Genomic DNA, 21,731 nt, shown 5'->3' on the forward strand with positions numbered 1-21,731 from the left:
TGACTGCAGGCCGCCCAACAACCTGCCTGCTTGACCCCATCCCCTCCTCTCTTCTCCAGACCATCTCCGGTGACCTTCTCCCCTACCTCACCTCGCTGATCAACTCATCCTTGACCGCTGGCTATGTCCCTTCCGTCTTCAAGAGAGCGAGAGTTGCACCCCTTCTCAAAAAACCAACACTCGATCCCACTGATGTCAACAACTACAGACCAGTATCCCTTCTTTCTTTTCTTTCCAAAACTATTTAGCGTGCCGTCTTTAGCCAACTCTCTTGCTATCTCTCTCAGAATGACCTTCTTGATCCAAACCAGTCAGGTTTCAGGACTGGTCATTCAACTGAGACTGCTCTTCTCTGTGTCACGGAGGCTCTCCGCACTGCTAAAGCTTACTCTCTCTCCTCTGCTCTTGTCCTTCTAGACCTTTCTGCTGCCTTTGATACTGTGAACCATCAGATCCTCCTCTCCACCCTCTCCGAGCTGGGCATCTCCGGCGCGGCTCACTCCTGGATTGCGTCCTACCTGACCGGTCGCTCCTACCAAGTGGCGTGGCGAGAAGCTGTCTCCGCACCACGTGCTCTCACCACTGGTGTCCCCCAGGGCTCAGGTCTAGGCCCTCTCCTTTTCTCCCTATACACCAAGTCACTTGGCTCTGTCATATCCTCACATGGCCTCTCCTATCATTGCTACGCTGACGATACACAACTAATCTTCTCCTTTCCCCCTTCTGATAACCAGGTGGCGAATCGCATCTCTGCATGTCTGGCCGACATATCAGTATGGATGACGGATCACCACCTCAAGCTGAACCCTGGCAAGACGGAGCTGCTCTTCCTCCCCGGGGAAGGACTGCCCGTTCCATGATCTCGCCATCACCGTTGACAACTCCGTTGTGTCCTCCTCCCAGAGTGCGAAGAGCCTTGGCGTGACCCTGGACAACACCCTGTCGTTCTCCGCTAACATCAAGGCGGTGACCCGATCCTGCAGGTTCATGCTCTACAACATTCGGAGAGTACGACCCTGCCTTACACAGGAAGCGGCACAGGTCCTAATCCAGGCACTTGTCATCTCCCCGTCTGGATTACTGCAACTCGCTGTTGGCTGGGCTCCCTGCCTGTGCCATTAAACCCCTACAACTCATCCAGAATGCCGCAGCCCGTCTGGTGTTCAACCTTCCCAAGTTCTCTCACGTCACCCCCTCCTCCGCACACTCCACTGGCTTCCAGTTGAAGCTCGCATCCGTTACAAGACCATGGTGCTTGCCTATGGAGCAGTGAGGGGAACGGCACCTCCGTACCTTCAGGCTCTGATCAGTCCCTACACCCAAATGAGGGCATTGCGTTCATCCACCTCTGGCCTGCTGGCTCCCCTTCCTCTGCGGAAGCATAGTTCCCGCTCAGCCCAGTCAAAACTGTTCGCTGCTCTGGCACCCCAATGGTGGAACAAGCTCCCTCACGACGCCAGGACAGCGGAGTCGTTCACCACCTTCCGGAGACATTTGAAACCCCACCTCTTTAAGGAATACCTGGGATAGGATAAAGTAATCCTTCTACCCCCCCCCCACCCCCAAAAAAATTAAAAATAAAAAAATAAATAAAAATAAAAATATATAAATGGAATTAAAGAAAAATATTGTAAAGTGGTTAACCCACTGGCTATAGGGTGAATGCACCAATTTGTAAGTCGCTCTGGATAAGAGCGTCTGCTAAATGACGTAAATGTAAATGTAAATGTAAACAATCACTTAGGTAATATTGGTAACTTATCCTTATGCCATCTCTTTTTCTTTTGTGATTGCCCCTTGCTTCTTTATTGCTCCTCCCACTTCCTTTGTCTATTCATCCAATCAATCAGTCCCTTATCTTGTAAACACTCATGTTTAGTTTAAACTCTGTTCTACCACGGCTCCTCCGGGCTCGACCTGAAGACTGATGGTTGGACATGACAGGTCCATACTTAAATCTTTCAAACCTAACCCACCCCCCATCATGCTATAATCAATTAAGAAGATAGAAAAGGAGAGACAAAGGTTTTAGCCTGAACTCTGCTCAATCCTGGCCGCTCTTTCCTCTCTGTTTGAGGAGAGAAGCAAAAGACTCCCTTCTGCTTTCATTCACTGATAACGTAGGAGAGCCATGGATTAAAGTAAGAGAGAGCAATTCGACCCTAGGTCAGATTCCCACTTCACCCACACAGTGCAATGACTCAATGCCGTTCTTTATTTAGTCTTGGCATTTATTCCTTAACTCATCCTTTTTTGTCTATATCTGGACAGCTAGTCCTTACCTTAAATTCTTCTATCTTCTATTATTATTATTACTATTATTATTATTATTATTATTATTATTATTATTATTATTATTATTATTATTATTATTATTATTATTATCCTCCTGGTCTCATTACTGAATCCATGACCTAGGTAATAGCTGTTTCACATTAGATTGTGCATTTCTCTGATTACTGCAGCTCATTGCATTAATTTAGTTTCAAATACCAACTTGTTGTTTATTAAACCATAATAAAAATGAAAATAAAATGACAACATTTGATAATACCTCAACTTACTTCTATCCCGTAAAGTAATCCAAGATTAGTACAATTGACTAGCAACAAGCATCCTTCATTCAGGGTAGCTCCTTCTCACTTTAGTTATTTTATGGGTCAAATCATATATATTATTCCCAAATTATAAACTTCTTCACAATTATCCTTATCATAACTAACCCTCAGTTCAGCATGCCTCTAGGATTTACAGTGCAGGTGATCAAGTCACACTATAAAGCCAGGACAGATTGCAGAGGTCATTGAAATCATTCAACGAATTGTTCCATCAAATAGTATACTAATCATTACCAACATTCAAAATATCTCATAAATGTTATGTACCCCAAGTGTTCATTAAGTCCTCATGACATGTATTCTCATAAGAAATCATGTATACCCTAAACTCAGTCAAAACAGAAAAACTTCATAAAATCCACTGTGTGTGCTCCTTCAAGACTTATCACCTTTGACCTGTTGAAAACCCCATAAAATCAAAATAACAACCCTTTATAAACATCATACTAGGTGTGTTGTTTTTTATTTGAAAAATCCAATTGAAAAACAACAAACAAAAATAGCAAGGCCCCACTTAATCTGGTAGCTCCCTTTTACGACCTAACACTGCCTAACTCCACCAAACTGCTCCCCCTAGCCCTGGGCAGCATTCCAATGAGATAAGTGAATCTCTTTCTCCTGGAAGAGAAATTATACATTTTGTTAACATTCAATTACCATCAGTAATCTAAAGATAGTAAGTACACACAAAACATGATACAGATATCCCCAGTCCTAACTCATCAATAATTGTTTGTATCAATCTAATTCCTCATAACTAATCCATAAAACCACTCAAAATTCCTTGAGTATACAATGATTATGTTTAATTGATTACTCTTCAGATCATATCCTCTTTAAATCTCACAATGATTATTGAACCCCTAAATCTGCACCATGTGATCCCATATCAAATGATCCATTATCAATTATTTGATCAACACCATAGGAAAATCTGTCTCCCCTTCTATTGTTCCTGTCGCCCCTGTAAATGTCATATTTCATTCATTAGCCAATACAATCACATTGTCACGTTCGTTTAAGGACGGGTCAGACCAAGGCGCAGCGTGAACGGCATACATGTTTATTTCACCAATAAACACACTTACAAAACAACAAACGAAACGTGAAGTCCTACGGCTGAACACAAATACAAGCCTCTAACACAGAACAAGATCCCACAACTAATGAGTGCTAACAGGCTACTTAAGTATGATCCCCAATCAGAGACAACGAGCGACAGCTGCCTCAGATTGGGAATCACACCCGGCCAAACATAGAAACACACAACATAGAATGCAAACATAGAAATACTAACATAGATATCCACACCCTGACTCAACATACAAGAGTCCCATAAGTCAGGGTGTGACACACATACTCCGTATAAGTAAGACATTATATTTTATTCCAGGCATCTATTTAAAAATTGTTTGATACGTTGTCTCCTACTCTCCCCTTAACATAATCCTATAGGAGACTTCCATCAATCCTGGAAGACACTATATAATACCACGTTTCATTAAGTTCACTACACCTCCTAATATAAATCTATAACCCCTTTCTATTAATTTAATCCTCGCTACCTGTTGTATTGATTTTATAAAATATAAACCTGCTGTTTAATAACTTAATATCTCACCAAAAAAAAATCATTTAATCCATCAGCCTAATAATAAAAACTATATTCCATTGTTCAACGTACCATAAACAGATTATCGTTTTTAGAAGTAATGAACTGTTTGCTTTGCTCCTTGTTGTTTAAACAAACTATATAATGTAACAATAATAATTACCAATTATCAAATAGCGTTCCATATTCAACTATCTAGACATGTTCTTCATATATATCTTACAGCTTGATCCAGTCAAGCAAGTACGACTCTCTTCTTAACTAGAACCATAAATTATTTACCGTTGTTCTCAATTCAAATCATTGTCACAGCTCTATCGCAATTTCCAGTCCGCTATTCAATTTCTTTAACTGTCCTCTCTGATTAGGCCCTAATTAATAAAACAAATACTTGCTATCGTTGATAACATACATTTAATTATATTCCTATCACATTATCTATGTACTGTCTCTCACCCCCCAAGTTAATACATATATAACGTTGGAAACTTATAGGTACAGTGGGGAAAAAAAGTATTTAGTCAGCCACCAAAAGATGAGAGAGGCCTGTAATTTTCATCATAAGTACACGTCAACTATGACAGACAAAATGAGAAAAAAAAATCCAGAAAATCACATTGTAGGATTTTTTATGAATTTATTTGCAAATTATGGTGGAAAATAAGTATTTGGTCAATAGCAAAAGTTTCTCAATACTTTGTTATATACCCTTTGTTGGCAATGACACAGGTCAAACGTTTTCTGTAAGTCTTCACAAGGTTTTCACACACTGTTGCTGGTATTTTGGCCCATTCCTCCATGCAGATCTCCTCTAGAGCAATGATGTTTTGGGGCTGTCGCTGGGCAACACAGACTTTCAACTCCCTCCAAAGATTTTCTATGGGTTTGAGATCTGGAGACTGGCTAGGCCACTCAAAGACCTTAAAATGCTTCTTACGAAGCCACTCCTTCATTGCGCGGGTGGTGTGTTTGGGATTATTGACATGCTGAAAGACCCAGCCACGTTTCATCTTCAATGCCCTTGCTGATGGAAGGAGGTTTTCACTCAAAATCTCACGATACATGGCCCCATTCATTCTTTCCTTTACACGGATCAGTCGTCCTGGTCCCTTTGCAGAAAAACAGCCCCAAAGCATGATGTTTCCACCCCCATGCTTCACAGTAGGTATGGTGTTCTTTGGATGCAACTCAGCATTCTTTGTCCTCCAAACACGACGAGTTGAGTTTTTACCAAAAAGTTCTATTTTGGTTTCATCTGATCATATGACATTCTCCCAATCCTCTTCTGGATCATCCAAATGCACTCTAGCAAACTTCAGACGGGCCTGGACATGTACTGGCTTAAGCAGGGGGGACACTTCTGGCACTGCAGGATTTGAGTCCCTGGCGGCGTAGTGTGTTACTGATGGTAGGCTTTGTTACTTTGGTCCCAGCTCTCTGCAGGTCATTCATTAGGTCCCCCCGAGTGGTTCTGGGATTTTTGCTCACAGTTCTTGTGATCATTTTGACCCCACGGGGTGAGATCTTGCGTGGAGCCCCAGATCGAGGGAGATTATCAGTGGTCTTGTATGTCTTCCATTTCCTAATAATTGCTCCCACAGTTGATTTCTTCAAACCAAGCTGCTTACCTATTGCAGATTCAGTCTTCCCAGCCTGGTGCAGGTCTACAATTTTGTTTCTGGTGTCCTTTGACAGCTCTTTGGTCTTGGCCATAGTGGAGTTTGGAGTGTGACTGTTTGAGGTTGTGGACAGGTGTCTTTTATACTGATAACAAGTTCAAACAGGTGCCATTAATACAGGTAACGGGTGGAGGACAGAGGAGCCTCTTAAAGAAGAAGTTACAGGTCTGTGAGAGCCAGAAATCTTGCTTGTTTGTAGGTGACCAAATACTTATTTTCCACCATAATTTGCAAATAAATTCATAAAAAATCCTACAATGTGATTATCTGGATTTTTTTTCTCAATTTGTCTGTCATAGTTGACGTCTACCTATGATGAAAATTACAGGCCTCTCTCATCTTTTTAAGTTTGAGAACTTGCACAATTGGGGGCTGACTAAATACTTTTTTTCCCCACTGTACCTACATCAAATAATCACTTTGTGGTGTTTTTAACAAATTTTTTATGGACACAAATCACTTCTTCAAACTTTTTTTCAGCGGAACCAAAAAATAGACTGTAATTTCCCGGACACTTCCCTTTCCTTTATTGTCTCGATGGTAATGGCCTGTTTTGTTAAAGTATTTACACAGGCCTCACACTCTCTTTTTAAATAATTTAACCCATAACCCAGAGTTTTTTTTTTAAGACCCCAGTTAAAACGGATAGGACAACCATTTTTTCTCATGCGACCTATTTTAGTCCCTTCCTTGAAACAATTGATTATCGCGACTTTCGATGGATCATTAGGTCTCACACGTATACAACCTTATATGATTATTTGTTAACACTATCGGTAACCCGGAGGTCGTAAAGCTCCAGTTTCATGAAACAGACAGAAATACTGCAAATATCCAGTTGTTTATGACTCTTGACTTGTTTAATGTATCTATCTCACACGATGATAATTATCTCCCTTCCTGTTTATATTGTAAAGACTGTATCTTGTACAATCTCAATATTAACTAGTCTATATTTGTATTGGCCTATTACCTTGAGTCAATTGCGGACCCACTTCCTTCCTTACTTAAATTTACTGCTATACCACTCGCATTTTATATCTATCTATAATACTGGCACATTGGGTTTTCTCTAGATAAACGTCTAAAAACGCAATGGCAAGTCTTACTGGATTTTGATAATCATTCTCTGCCCTTTACAATAATTACAACAGTATTTCTATGTTATTACAAGTTCAGATCATCCCCCCAAAACCATGAATAAAAATGACTGACCTTCTTCTTGCCGCTGGGATTTAAATGCTTTTTCAGATATCGTCAACGTTTTTGTCATTCATAAGTTTCATCACCAGCCTGTTCATAAACCTTAACGTCAAAGGCCAGGTCTTCTTTTATATGGATGCTATCATCGACCCGTGCACGGTTTTCGGTGTCCCCGAAATGACAAAGACGTATTTTGACATCCCGCTCGAAGGACCATTTCTTACGAGAAATTATATCTCTAATTAAACTTAATGCTTTGAATAATTCCCAGAGGGTGTAAGGCTCTGGTTTTCATCATGAATGAAACAAAGGTCCACAACCAGCAAGAATGATCTGTATTGTTTAATCATGGAGAGCTCTGCCGCCAAAACACATATACAGCTTTTATATATGACATCACACAACGGCACATTGCTCCGACCATCTTTAGGCGGTCTGTAAATGTACACAGTATAGAATGTTTAAAAAGTCTCATCCCTCCTGGAATGTTTGTCTCAGCAGTTTCTAACTCACCCCCTCTGTTAGTGGGTTTACACTACATTATAACTCTAACACAGTTCACACATTTATACTGTATTTGGGGTGAAATCCTTTAGTCATTATTTTCAAAATACAAATTAATCTATCAACTTCCCTGAAGTTAATAAAATAGACTACTCCTCCCTGAAGTTAATAAAATAGACTACTCCTCCTTCCAGTTAATAAAATAGTATAAACCTCCCTGTAGTTAATCAAATAGACTACAATAGTCCTCTTTGCAGTTAATAAAATAGACTACTCCTCCTTGCAGTTAATAAAATAGACTACTCCTCTATCCAGTTAACAAAATAGACTATTCCTAACCTTCAGTTAATGAAATAGACTACTCCTCCCTCCAGTTAATAAAACAGACTACTCCTCCCTGCAGTAAATAAAATAGACTACACTTCCCTGAAGTTAATAAAATAGTCTACTCCTCCCTACAGTTAATAAAATATACTACTCATCCGTCCAGTTAATAAAATAGACTACTCATCCGTCCAGTTAATAAAATAGACTACTCCTCCCTGAAGTTAATAAAATAGACTACTCCTCCCTCCAGTTAACAAAATAGACTATTCCTAACCTTCAGTTAATGAAATAGACTACTCCTCCCTCCAGTTAATAAAACAGACTACTCCTCCCTGCAGTATTATTATTATAGTTAATAAAATAGACTACTCCTCCCTTTAGTTAATAAAATAGACTTATCCTCCCTCCAGTTAATACAAGAGACTACCCCTCACTGCAGTTAAATAATAGACTACTCTTTCCTGCAGATAATAAAATAGACTACTCCTCCCTGCAGTTAATAAAATGCACTCTTACTCCTTCCAAAATATACTATTTAACCATCCAAAATATACTACTCCTCCCTCCAGTTAATAAAACAGACTACTCCTCCTGACAGTCAATAAAATAGACTACTCCTCCTGACAGTCAATAAAATAGACTACTCCTTCCAAAATAGACTGTACCTCCATCCAAAATAGACTACTCCTCGCTGCAGTTAATAAAATAGACAACTCCTCCCTCCAGTAAATACAATAGACTACTCCTCCCTCCAGTAAATACAATAGACTATTCCTCCCTGCAGTTAATAAAATACACTCTTACTCCTTCCAAAATAGACTATTCAACCATCCAAAATATACTACTCCTCCCTCCAGTTAATGAAATAGACTATTCCTCCCTGCAGTTAATAAAATACACTCTTACTCCTTCCAAAATAGACTATTCAACCATCCAAAATATACTACTCCTCCCTCCAGTTAATAAAATAGACTACTTCTCCCTCCAGTTAATAAAATAGACTACTCCTCCCTGCAGTTAATAAAATAGACTACTCAACCATGCAGTTATTAAAATAGACTACTCAACCATGCAGTTATTAAAATAGACTACTCCTCCCTGCAGTTAATAAAATAGACTACTCCTCCCTGCAGTTAATAAAATAGACTACTCCTCCTTGCAGTTAATAACATAGACTACACCTCCTAGCAGTTAATAAAATAGACTACTCCTCCCAGCAGTTAATACAATAGACTACTCTTCCATTCAATTCATAAAATAGACTACTCATCCTTGCAGTTAATTAAATAGACTACTCTTCCATGCAATTAATAAAATAGACTATTCCTCCCTGCAGTTAATAAAATACACTCTTACTTCTTCCAAAATAGACTATTCAACCATCCAAAATAAACTACTCCTCCCTCCAGTTAATACAATAGACCACCCCTCCCTGCAGTTAATAAAATAGACTACTCATCCTTGCAGTTAATTAAATAGACTACTCCTCCCTGCAGTTAATAAAATAGACTACTCCTCCCTGCAGTTAATAAAATAGACTACTCCTACCTTCAGTTAATAAAATAGACTACTCCTCCCTGCAGTTAATAAAATAGACTTCTCCTCCTTTCAGTTAATAAAATAGACTACTCCTCCCTCCAGTTAATAAAACAGACTACTCTTCCATGCAGTTAATAAAACAGACTACTCTTCCTTTCAGTTAATAAAATAGACTACTCCTCTCTCCAGTTAATACAATAGAATACTACTCCCGACAGTTAATTTAATAGACCACTCCTACTTCCAAAATATACGATTCCTCCATCCAAAATTGACTACACCTCGCTGCAGTTAAAAAAATTGACTACTCAACCATGCAGTTAATAAAATAGACTACTCCTCCCTGCAGTTAATAAAATAGACTACTCCTCCCTGCAGTTAATAAAATAGACTACTCCTCCCTCCAGTTAATAATATTGACTAATCCTCCCTGCAGTTAATAAAATAGACCACTACTCCTTCCAAAATAGACTACTCCTCCCTGATATTAATAAAACAAACTACTCCTCCTTGCAGTTAATACAATAGACTAATCCTCCCTCCAGTTAATAAAATAGACTACTTCTCCCTGCAGTTAATAAAATAGACTACTCCTCCCTGCAGTTAAAAAAATAGACTACTCCTCCTTGCAGTAAATTAAATAGACTACTCCTCCCTGATATTCATAAAATAGACTACTTCTCCATGCAGTTAATAAAATAGTGTCACGCCCTGATTTATGGGACTCTGGTATGTTGAATCAAGTTGTGGTGTTCTATGTTGTGTTTTCTATGTTTTCATTCTAGGATTGTATGTCTATGTTTGGCTGGGTGTGATTCCCAATCAGAGACAGCTGTCGCTCGTTGTCTCTGATTGGGGATCATACTTAGGCAGCCTATTGGCACTCGTTAGTTGTGGGATCTTGTTCCGTGTTTAGAGGCTTGTTTTGTGTTTAGCCATAGGACTTCACGTGTCGTTGGTTTGTTGTTTTGTTGGTGTGTTTATCGGTGAAATAAACATGTACGCATTTCACGCTGCGCCTTGGTCCGACCCGTCCTTAAACGAACATGACAAATAGACTACTCCTCCCTGCAGTTAATAAAATAGGCTACTCCTCCCTGCAGTTATTAAAATAGTATACTCCTCCCTCCTGTTAATAAAATAGACTACTCCTCCCTGCAGTTATTAAAATAGTATACTCCTCCCTCCAGTTAATAAAATAGGCTACTCCTCCCTGCAGTTAATAAAATTGACTACTCAACCATGCAGTTAATGCAATAGACACACACACATATAAACACACACACAAGCACACACACACACACACACACACACACACACGTACAGTAAGGGAAAAAAAGTATTTGATCTCCTGCTGATTTTGTACGTTTGCCCACTGACAAAGAAATGATCAGTCTATAATTTTAATGGTAGGTTTATTTGAACAGTGAGAGACTCTTAAAGGGAGTGCTCCTAATCTCAGCTTGTTACCTGTATAAAAGACACCTGTCCACAGAAGCAATCAATCAATCAGATTACAAACTCTCCACCATGGGCAAGACCAAAGAACTCTCCAAGGATGTCAGGGACAAGATTGTAGACCTACACAAGGCTGGAATGGGCTACAAGACCATCGCCAAGCAGCTTGGTGAGAAGGTGACAACAGTTGGTGCGATTATTCGCAAATGGAAGAAACACAAAATAACTGTCAATCTCCCTCGGCCTGGGACTCCATGCAAGATCTCACCTCGTGGAGTTGCAATGATCATGAGAATGGTGAGGAATCAGCCCAGAACTACATGGGAGGATCTTGTCAATGATCTCAAGGCAGCTGGGACCATAGCCACCAAGAAAACAATTGGTAACACACTACGCCATGAAGGACTGAAATCCTGCAGCGCCCGCAAGGTCCCCCTGCTCAAGAAAGCACTTATACATGCCCATCTGAAGTTTGCCAATGAACATCTGAATGATTCAGAGGAGAACTGGGTGAAAGTGTTGTGGTCAGATGAGACCAAAATGGAGCTCTTTGGCATCAACTCAACTCGCCGTGTTTGGAGGAGGAGGAATGCTGCTTATGACCCCAAGAACACATCCCCACCTTCAAACATGGAGGTGGAAACATTATGCTTTCGGGGTGTTTTTCTGCTAAGGGGACATGACAACTTCACTGCATCAAAGGTAACGATGGACGGGGCCATGTACCGTCAAATCTTGGGTGAGAACCTCCTTCCCTCAGCCAAGGCATTGAAAATGGGTCGTGGATGGGTATTCCAGCATGACAATGACCCAAAACACACGGCCAAGGCAACAAAGGAGTGGCTCAAGAAGAAACACATTAAGGTCCTGGAGTGGCCTACCCAGTCTCCCGACCTTAATCCCACAGAAAATCTGTGGAGGGAGCTGAAGGTTCGAGTTGCCAAATGTCAGCCTCGAAACCTTAATGACTTGGAGAAGATCTGCAAAGAGGAGTGGGACAAAATCCCTCCTGAGATGTGTGAAAACCTGGTGGCCAACTACAAGAAACGTCTGACCTTTGTGATTGCCAACAAGGGTTTTGCCACCAAGTATTAAGTCATGTTTTGCAGAGGGGTCAAATACTTATTTCCCTCATTAAAATGCAAATCAATAAATAACATTTTTGACATGCGTTTTTTCTGGATATTTTTGTTGTTATTCTGTCTCTCACTGTTCAAATAAACCTACCATTAAAATTATACACTGATCATTTCTTTGTCAGTGGGCAAACGTACAAAATCAGCAGGGGATCAAATACTTTTTCCCTCACTGTAAACACACACACATCAACGCACACACACACATACACCCACACACACACATAAACACACACATAAAAAAACACACACACGTACATAAACACACACACACACATACACACAAGCAAACAAAAATAAACACACACACATAAACACACACACACACACACACACATACACACATACTCACATACAAACACACATACACACACAGCAGGGAGAAGACAAAGAAACATTTGTTGTGTGTTTATGTTTTTTTGTGTGTGTGTGTGTGTGTGTGTGTGTGTGTGTGTTTATGTACGTGTGTGTGTTTGTTTATGTGTGTGTGTGTGTGTATGTGTGTGTGTGCGGGTGTGTGTGCGTGTGTGATCATGTGTGTGTCTGAATCTGAGGTAAGTAAACATCTCTGGTGCTAATTTGATCAGGTTGACCTTAAGGTGAGTGAGTGGGCCACTGACACAGAGAGATGGAGGGAAGGAGAAAGGGGGAATATGAGCAATAGAGAGGGAGAGTGGGCTGAAAGATATTAAATAATGAATTAATATTTATTACGCCTGTCAGATAAGCATTGCTAGGAAACAGCCCCCACACCACCAACACACACACACTACACACACACACACACTACACACACACACACTACATACACACACACTACACACACACACACACACACACACACACACACAACACACACACTACACACACACACACACACACACTACACACACACACACACACACACACACACACACACTACACACACACACACACACACTACACACACACACACACTACACACACACACACACTACACACACACACACTACACACAAACCTTAACACCTGTTCCACCTCCACCTGTCGGATACAGGTTAAAAGGTCTCCCTCTATTTTGCCTGTTGATTAATTAAGAAGAGGAGGAGGAGAGAGGAGAATAAGAGGGGGAGGAGAGAGGAGAAGAAGTGTGGTAGAGAGGAGAAAAAAAAGCATTTAACCCAGACGCAACCAGACGAATGATGAATGGTAATGAGATACATTGATCTATCTTCATTTGATTAGTGCTTTCTGGCTCTGACCTTTGTGGCCCAGACTACTCAATCACCTGGCCATGAGAGGATGGAAGGACAATAGATTTAATAATTTCAATCACAAACCTCAACTTTATTCCTAACCCTAACCTTAACAACAATGAAGAGAAAAAAAAGTTTATTGGCAAATGTGTCCTTCATTACTTCACCGTTTTACCCTTCCAACATGAACATCTTGTGACTACTAGAGTGTCCTGTGAATCATGTGTACAATACATGGATGGGAGTGAGTTAGTTGCCAACTCTCCAGCCCAGATGGGTGGGGTTGAGAGTTAGTTGCCAACTCTCCAGCCCAGATGGGTGGGGGTGAGAGTTAGTTGCCAACTCTCCAATCCAGATGGGTGGGGGTGAGAGTTAGTTGCCAACTCTCCAGCCCAGATGGGTGGGGGTGAGAGTGAGTTAGTTGCCAACTCTCCAGCCCAGATGGGTGGGGGTGAGAGTGAGTTAGTTGCCAACTCTCCAGCCCAGATGGGTGGGGTTGAGAGTTAGTTGCCAACTCTCCAGCCCAGATGGGTGGGGGTGAGAGTTAGTTGCCAACTCTCCAGCCCAGATGGGTAGGGGTGAGAGTTAGTTGCCAACTCTCCAGCTTAGTTGTCAGTGTGTGTATGTGTATGTATGTGTATTTATGTGTTTGTGTGTGTGTGTGTGTGCACGTGTGTAAGCAACCGTATGTGTGCAACAATAAAGCACCACTTCAGGGTCCACAAGGACACCGCCTGGCCCTCTCTGCTCGCTGATTGGATCAGGACCCTGGGGGCTCCACGCTTCCCTGTGATTGGATAAACCCCTAGGGGCGTCCAATGGAGGGATCCACTCCACCTCCAGCCCACCTCTATCTCTCTCTCTCTCTCTCTCTCTCTCTCTCTCTCTCTCTCTCTCTCTCTCTCTCTCTCTCTCTCTCTCTCTCTCTCTCTCTCTCTCTCTCTCTCTCTCTCTCTCTCTCTCTCTCTCTTTTACACAGAAAGATTGGCATTTGGCCACAGATCTCAACCCACAGAAGACCCTTGAAGACTGAGTGCTTGTTTAAGCCTTCTTTCATCTAGAAGGCTCATCTCTCCTCCTCTCTTATGTTCTCTGTTTTCTCTGTTTAATGACTTCCTTTCACTCCCACTGGTACTGCTCAGCCTGAGGGTGGCTCCCCAAGTCACACTGTGTGTGTGTGTGTGTGTGTGTGTGTGTGTGTGTGTGTGTGTGTGTGTGTGTCTGTTTGTGTGTAGTGATGTATGGTTTAACATTCAGGTATAAACCTGTTTCTTTACGCTTCAAGCACACAGACATAGTTATGGTAATTGTTGCAATGGGATGAGGCAATCCATCACCAGTGGGGGAAGGGGAAATCAGTCACCTGCCACATCCCCTGATCCCTATCGCCATTTGGACAAGTTCAGAGAGAGACATGGGAAGAGAGAAAGAGTGTGTGTGTGTGTGTGTGTGTGTGTGTGTGCGTTTGTGTGTGTGTGTGTGAGAGAGAGAGAGAGAGAGAGAGAGAGAGAGAGAGAGAGAGAGAGAGAGAGAGAGAGAGAGAGAGAGAGAGAGAGAGAGAGAGAGAGAGAGAGAGAGAGAGAGAGAGAGAGAGAGTATGGTTATTCCTTCTCTAATGCTACTTAAGACAGTGGTTCCCATGAGGTGATAAAAGCACAGACACACACACACACACACACACACACACCACACACACACACACACACACACAAACACACACACAACACACACACAAACACACAAACACACCATTGATGTAAAGAGCTCAGGCCTGCAGTCACACTTCAAAGGCCCTCTCCTTGATTGGGCCACCTGAGGTTTGAGGGTAAAGGCAGGACAAAGCCAGCACCACAGAAGAAGAAAGGCCTTATCTATTTCATTATTAACTCCCTGTCTGTCCCTTTGATTCTCTCTATACTGCACAGTGGCATTATGCAGGGATAATGAGTGAAGAGCCAGTGATGACTTAGCATTACATCAGCCTGGTTATGTCATCATGTCAATCAAACATTTCTAGAGATGTCTGTATGGGGACTCTTCTCGGATCAGTTCCCTGCTGTCTGTCAGTTGGTTCTGTGGAGCTCAGAGGGCTTTAAAGTCTGGATGGGCCACAGGAGGGATTCCTGATGGCATGGTCAGTTCCATTTAGTAATTTAGGGCTATGTGTGTTTAGGGAGTGTGTGCGTGTGTGTGTGTGTATGTGTGTGTGTGTGTGTGTGTGTGTGTGTGTGTGTGTGTGTGTGTGTGTGTGTGTGTGTGTGTGTGTGTGTGTGTGTGTGTGTGCGTGAGGGCCAGACTGTAAGTGTGTCCTGGTGGTGTGGCAGGCTGTGCTCGTGTGTCTTGTCATGGCCAGAAGTCTGCATCATCATCCCTCGCCAGGCATGGGGATGTCACAGTACGCATCATCATTCATGGCCTGGAGGATCATTCAGCACTCAGGCATCATATTCAATCACCATCATCATGGTCACCTCTAACCTCCCATCAGTCTCCATGCCTCTCAGCTGAGAGGAGCGATGTGAGGGGACAGAGGAGGATGACTGAGCCTTTACAGTTAGATCATACAATCTGCTTATTAAAATCACATCTGAACTGGAGAATTAGATAGCTATGTTCATCTTAATGTTTGTATTCCTGTAATCCTCTGATGTGAAACTGGTTTCCTTGAATTACTTGTTAATGATACAATAGGCCTACAACTCCACACAGTGACACTTCCATGTGTTATTACTATTGGGATTATGTGCTGTGTTTTACGCTCAGTTACTGACCACACGGTCCACAGGTGTCAAAGGTGAGCGGCGGGGCGGAGCCATTCATTGGTCAGGTGTCTATTATGGATAGAACTGTAGTCGTGAGTAATATTACATTTTGATCAAAGCACTTTGTGGGGTTTTCTCCATGTGTCTAGTCCAGTTCAACCTCATAATCCACCCTGTCTTTACCCTCTATCTCCCTCCCTCTCTGTCCCGCCCTCTCTTTCTCTCTCTCTAGTTTCTCTCTATGCTGATGTCAGAGGAATCTTGTCTTAAACTTCCTCTCATTGACAACAAAATATAAACAACATAACCACATGGTCTCACTCTGTGAAATAAAATCTAAGTTGGAAATTTCAGAGAAATTAGAGAGAGAATTTAAAAATAAATGAGTGTACACAGCCAGACTGTAGGAAGTACATAAACACACAGCCAGACTGTAGGAAGTACATAAACACACAGTCAGACTGTAGGAAGTACATAAACACACAGTCAGACTGTAAGAAGTACATAAACACACAGTCAGACTGTAGGAAGTACATAAACACACAGTCAGACTGTAGGAAGAACATAAACACACAGCCAGACTGTAAGAAGTACATAAACACACAGTCAGACTGTAGGAAGTACATAAACACACAGCCAGACTGTAAGAAGTACATAAACACACAGTCAGACTGTAGGAAGTACATAAACACACAGTCAGACTGTAGGAAGAACATAAACACACAGCCAGACTGTAGGAAGAACATAAACACACAGCCAGACTGTAAGAAGTACATAAACACACAGCCAGACTGTAAGAAGTACATAAACACACAGCCAGACTGTAAGAAGTACATAAACACACAGTCAGACTGTAGGAAGTACATAAACACACAGTCAGACTGTAGGAAGAACATAAACACACAGCCAGACTGTAGGAAGAACATAAACACACAGTCAGACTGTAGGAAGTACATAAACACACAGCCAGACTGTAGGAAGTACATAAACACACAGTCAGACTGTAAGAAGTACATAAACACACAGTCAGACTGTAGGAAGTACATAAACACACAGCCAGACTGTAGGAAGTACATAAACACACAGCCAGACGGTAGGAAGTACATAAACACACAGTCAGACTGTAGGGAGTACATAAACACACAGCCAGACTGTAAGAAGTACATAAACACACAGTCAGACTGTAGGAAGTACATAAACACACAGCCAGACTGTAAGAAGTACATAAACACACAGCCAGACTGTAGGAAGAACATAAACACACAGCCAGACTGTAGGAAGTACATAAACACACAGCCAGACTGTAAGAAGTACATAAACACACAGTCAGACTGTAGGAGATACATAAACACACAGTCAGACTGTAAGAAGTACATAAACACACAGCCAGACTGTAGGAAGTACATAAACACACAGTCAGACTGTAAGAAGTACATAAACACACAGCCAGACTGTAGGAAGTACATAAACACACAGTCAGACTGTAAGAAGTACATAAACACACAGCCAGACTGTAGGAGATACAGTGAGGCAAAAAAGTATTTGATCCCCTGCTGATTTTGTACGTTTGCCTATTGACAAAGACATGATCATTCTATAATTTTAATGGTAGGTTTATTTGAACAGTGAGAGACAGAATAACAACAACAAAATTCAGAAAAACACATGTCAAAAATGTTATAAATCGTTTGCATTTTAATGAGGGAAATAAGTATTTGACCCCTCTGCAAAACATGAATTAGTACTTGGTGGCAAAACCCTTGTTGGCAATCACAGAGGTCAGACGTTTCTTGTAGTTGGCCACCAGGTTTGCACATATCTCAGGAGGGATTTTGTCCCACTCCTCTTTGCAGATCTTCTCCAAGTCATGAAGGTTTCTAGGCTGACGTTTGGCAACTCGAACCTTAAACTCCCTCCACAGATTTTCTATGGGATTAAGGTCTAGAGACTGGCTAGGCCACTACAGGACCTTAATGTGCTTCTTCTAGAGCCACCCCTTTGTTGCCTTGGCCGTGTGTTTTGGGTCATTGTCATGCTGGAATACCTTGTGGGTGCTGCAGGATTTCAGTCTTTCATGGCGTAGTGTGTTACCAATAGTTTTCTTGTTCACTATGGTCCCAGCTGCCTTGAGATCATTGACAAGATCCTCCCATGTAGTTCTGGGCTGATTCCTCACTGTTCTCATGATCATTGCAACTCCATGAGGTGAGATCTTGCATGGAGCCCCAGGCCGAGGGAGAATGACAGTTCTTTTGTGTTTCTTCCATTTGCGAATAATTACACCAACTGTTGTCACCTTCTCACCAAACTGCTTGGCGATGGTCTTGTAGCCCATTCCAGCCTTGTGTAGGTCTACAATCTTGTCCCTGACATCCTTGGAGAGCTCTTTGGTCATGGCCATGGTGGAGAGTTTGGAATCTGATTGATTGATTGCTTCTGTGGACAGGTGTCTTTTACACAGGTAACAAACTGAGACTAGGAGCACTCCCTTTAAGAGTGTGCTCCTAATATCAGCTCGTTACCTGTATAAAAGACACCTGGGAGCCAGAAATCTTTCTGATTGAGAGGGGATCAAATACTTATTTCCCTCATTAAAATGCAAATCAATTTATAACATTTTTGACATACGTTTTTCTGGATTATTTTGTTCTCTCACTGTTCAAATAAACCTACCATTAAAATTATAGACTGATCATTTCTTTGTCAGTGGGCAAATGTACAAAATAAGCAGGGGATCAAATACTTTTTTCCCTCACTGTACATAAACAAGATAAAGAATAACAGAGGTAGAATAAGAGCTGGGTAAGAAGCAACAAAACTAGAATGCAAAGCATCTAATGGTCTATTTGTTGTTAGGTTTTAACTAGCAGGATGTATAGAAATATATTGTGTCCTGACAAAAAAAGCCTTGTTCAGGCTATTTCAAAATATTTAAGTGATGCATATCACACAATAAGTCAGACACTGCACCTATGGTTACAGTGAGTGTGTGAGTGAGTGTGTGAGTGAGTGTGTGTGAGTGTGAAAGTGAGTGAGTGAGTGAGTGAGTGAGTGATTGATTGAGTGAGTGAGTGATTGATTGAGTGAGTGAGTGAGTGAGTGAGTGAGTGAGTGAGTGAGTGAGTGAGTGAGTGAGTGAGTGAGTGAGTGAGTGAGTGAGTGAGTGATTGAGTGAGTGAGTGAGTGAATGAGTGAGTGAGTGATTGGGTGAGTGAGTGAGTGAGTGAGTAAGTGAGTGAGTGAATGGGTGAGTGAGTGAGTGAGTGAGTGAGTGAGTGAGTGAGTGAGTGAGTGAGTGAGTGATTGATTGATTGAGTGAGTGAGTGAATGAGTGAGTGAGTAAGTGAGTGAATGAGTGAATGAGTGGATGGGTGAGTGAGTGAATGGGTGAATGAGTGAGTGAGTGAGTGAGTGAGTGAGTGAGTGAGTGAGTGAGTGAGTGAGTGAGTGAGTGAGTGAGTGAGTGAGTGAGTGAGTGATTGAGTGAGTGAATGAATGAGTTTATTTCATGATTATGAAATACACATAAACTGCAGAAAGATGACTTGTGACATGTAGTAAAAGCAGAATGTTCATTCCACATCCGTCTATAACATTGTCTTGTCCGAGATGTAGCCTAGTAGGCTCACGTTAACTAGCTAGCTAACTTAGCTGGTTCATTGTTGCCCATGCAAGCAATTAGGCGTGCAAGCATTTTAGCTTGGTAGCCTATGACAACAGAAAGTATGACAGAGCCATAGACTGGTTTGCCAACATGAAAGATAGGAGGATGGCAAAGGCGTTCAACTAGTCTACAAATAGGGTGGCACACACACTCACAGACAGAAAACAGCACCATGGACAGCCACATGATATTTAGCAATATTGATTGGACTAAATTGTTTTTGGTATCTTTAAGTTTATTTTCAGTGTATTAAACTAAGCATGTATAGCCTTGTTGATTTGATGATGAAATGGTGCTGGAATAGCGGAGGCAGTGTTCCTGTTGTCTTTGTGCTGACCTGTGGTAACTCCGTGGTTCTAAATCAGTAGTTGTTGTGTAACTGTTGAAAACATTAAGTTGCTTGACCATGTTACATGCAATATTTGCAGATGTTGCTCTCCGGTTTTGTGATGAAACAAACGTATGTGTAGTTTAATTTATTCCGCCACTGTGTGACTTGTCTTTTTGTTGTCATGGCCTTATTGTACATCACGGTGGCATATGAATGAATGGGTTATAGAGTAAACAACGCAATTATCACAACATAAGTTATAATATGGCTTTTTTACTGGCTTGGCTTGGCTTCCTCAGAGATATTACCCATGCACCGCTACTGTCAAAGGGACCACTTCTTGCGTAACATGTATGATTAAGTAACCACTTTTCTTTACACCACCAGCCATGTCTCCTCTTGGAAACAGTTACAGTTCTCATCACTACACCAGCTTCTCTCCCCAGGGCAGAGCTTCTGCTCTCAGAAATATCAACAGGCCTTGATCTCTGTTATCATTAGTCAGTGTATGTGTGTTTTTCGGTTGGAGTTCATCATAAGATATTCTGAACCTCTGTCTGTGAGAGAGAAACAAAAAGTGACCTTACCCTGAAGTTATGGTTTTACACGCCCAATATCTCCCGGCATGTTCATTGGCTAATTATAAAAAACGGGGTGGCGGTTAGTCAGTCAGAGCTACACGCTACAGTTTACCACCACATATCCTGAAGAACTCACATTTACATCAGCTTCTATTATGTTAACCCAAACAATATGTTCCCAATATGTCATTAGTTTATTCACTGACTTTGGCCCAGATTGGACCCAGCTTTTTTCATGTTTGTTCGTTTTTCTTTGTTTTCTAACAGTGAATCCATTCAATTTAGATGTATTTAGCCTGAGACTTGGTCCGAAGCGACTCAGCTGTCACAATACATTTCTGTGAGTTAAACAAGATTAACTATAGCTATTTTCCCACCGCATTGCTGGAGGTGTAATCAACACATGGTTTTCTAATTCACCATGGTTACCATTAGAAAACTAACCCTGGCTCAAACGTCACGCTATTCCCCATATAACGCATGTGTAGAATCTTAATTTGACCAGTTTCTCACAGCAGGAAAATAATCCTGCACAACAGGAAATTTGAATTATTGTGGATTATAATTAATGGACATTTTTGTAGGGTTTGATCCTTTTTTTGTTAGGGCAATTCAAGTCAGTGGAAATGACACATTTTAAAAGCCTTTTTAAACCTCAAATACACTACAAGTTTGCATTTCCTGCAACAACAGGGTGATCAAATTAGGATCCTACATCTATATAATAATATGCCATTTAGCAGACGCTTTTATCCAAAGCGACTTACAGTCACGTGTGCATACGTTTTTACGTATGGTTGGTCCCGGGGATCGAACCCACTACCCTGGCGTTACAAACCCCATGCTCTACCAATTGAGCTACAGAGGACCACATATGTATATGACTAACTTTTCTTGGACCTTTTCAGTACATTACAATTATGAGAACAACTATATAATATTCAACATAATGACCATTCACTTGCATTATCTACTGTTGTTTTGAATATTGTCTGTAAAGACTGTGCAAATGAATGTGTTCATTAGCAGCTATTTCCAGAGGTTCCAGTTATATGTAATGTCATGGTAGCTTAGATGACTAA

Source organism: Coregonus clupeaformis, chromosome 5 (genome assembly GCF_020615455.1).
Source record: "Coregonus clupeaformis isolate EN_2021a chromosome 5, ASM2061545v1, whole genome shotgun sequence".
Classification (NCBI taxonomy): Eukaryota; Metazoa; Chordata; class Actinopteri; order Salmoniformes; family Salmonidae; genus Coregonus; species Coregonus clupeaformis.